The sequence below is a fragment of the Schistocerca cancellata genome, chromosome 4, assembly GCF_023864275.1.
Source record: "Schistocerca cancellata isolate TAMUIC-IGC-003103 chromosome 4, iqSchCanc2.1, whole genome shotgun sequence".
In the NCBI taxonomy this organism is placed as follows: Eukaryota; Metazoa; Arthropoda; class Insecta; order Orthoptera; family Acrididae; genus Schistocerca; species Schistocerca cancellata.
In genome coordinates, this window is record NC_064629.1 from 265,705,063 (window position 1) to 265,707,261 (window position 2,199).

Consider the following 2,199-nt stretch of genomic DNA (forward strand, 5'->3'; position numbering starts at 1 on the left):
GATTTCTTTTAGTAGTCATGTGAATAATATCACACTTTTCTTTATTCAGGGTTAATTGCCACTTTTTGCACCACATAGGTATCTTATCTAAATTATTTTGCAATTTGTTTTGGTCATCTGATAACTTTACAAGTTGGTAAATGAGAGTGTCATCTACAAATAATGTAAGAGGGACACTTAGATTATCTCCTTTGTCATTAATATAGAACAGTAACAATAGAGGACCTATAACACTTCCTTGGGGAATGCCAGATATTACTTCTGTTTTACTCAATGAATTTCCTTCTATTACTACAAACTGTGACCTTTCTGACAGGAAATCGTGAATCCAGTTGCACTGCTGAGGTTATATTCCATAGGCATGCAGTTTGGCCAGAAGATGCTTGTGAAGAATGGAGTTGAAAGCCTTATGGAAATCCAAAAATATTGAATCAATTTGACATCCCCTGTCGATAACACTCACACCTTCATGAGTATAAGCTAGTTGTGTTTCATAAGAATGATGTTTTTTGAATCTGTTCTGACATGTGTCAATAAATCATTTTACTCAAGGTAATTCATAATGTTCGAATACAGTATAAGTCCGAAAATCCTACAGCAAACCGACATTAGTGATATGGGCCCATAATTCAGTGGATTACTCCTATTTCTCTTTATGGGTATTGGTGTGACTTGAGCAATTTTCCAGTCTTTAGGTACAGAACTTTCTGTGAGCAAGTGGTTGTATATAATTGCTAAATATGGGGCTATTGCATCAGCATACTCTGAAAGGAACCTAACTGCTACACTATCTGGACTGGATGCTTTGCCTTTATTAACTGATTTAAGCCGCTTTGCTACACCAGGGATATCTACTTCAACATTTCTCATCTTCACAGTTGTTCTTGATTGGAATTCAGGAATATTTACTTCATCATTTTTGGTGAAGGAGTTTCAGAAAACCATGTTTAATAACTCCTCTTTAGTGGCACTGTCATCTGTGACTTCACCATTGTTATCACACAGCGCAGTGAAGGTACTGACTGCGTCTTGCCACTGACGTGCTTTCTGTGTGACCAGAATGTCTTTGGTTTTTCTGCCAGATTCCGAGACAGAGTTACTTCATGGAATATGAAAACCAGGAATATGTAATAGATGTAGAAGTCTATGCACAGAGGGAAAGGGTGTAAATCTCACTCAGATAGAAATCTTAGAAATTAAGAAACAAATGTGGGTATTCTCATATTTATCTTTCTATGAACAAATTCAGTGCAACTGTTCACCCATTTAAGATAATAGTGCAACCCCTACATAGAAGAATAAAAGAAATTTTCAATCCTGTATGTAGCACTATTCCTCTGTAAGTTTAGCCGTAGTTATTGTTAATCCTGACCTGAAGAATTTTGTAAATCATTGTGTAATTTTGTCAAAACTGTCAACAGAGATAACATTGACAGTTTAAGGCAGGAAACAATAGATCGAAAAGTTACGTTTGTGTGTGCCTGATTTTTATCTTTGGAATCAAATATATACTAGAAAACAGGCTTATAACATGAAACCTAAGCTGTACATAATAAAGAAGTTTGTGAATAAGGCTAAAAATTATTGTGTTTATTTAATACAATATATAATGTTTCACCAAAAATGCATAATTGAATCAATTAAAATCAACAATGGCCTTTGAGGTTGTCTCACATATTATTTATGTATTATTTAAAGATGAAGATCATTAAAGTTCTACATCTTTCATTTTTTCTTTCTTTCTATTGCTACAGCCTTTATCCCACATTGTGTGCAGGGTAGGCAGGGTTAACTACAGATTTGGCATGGTTAATTGGAATGGTTGGCCAGATGCCCTTTCTGCTGCCACCCCATAACTCCCCGGGCCAGGATTAGTGTACCCCAGCTGTCTGCGTCTAGTGTAAACCGTGAAATAGTGTGAATGTGTTTCATATTTCTGCGAGTCGTGTAACTGAGGTGGGACGTGGGGACCAGCCTGGTATTCACTTAGTAGGATGCGGAAAACCACCTAAAAACCACATCCAGTATGGCTGGCACACTGACCATTGTCGTTAATCCGCCGGGTGGATTCGATCTGGGGCCGCCGCACCTACCCGAGTCCAGGAAGCAGCTCGTTAGCACTCTCGGAAACCCTGGTGGGACATTACAGATCTACATGGGTCCTTGCAAACCATAATGCTGAGTTAGCTACCATGTACG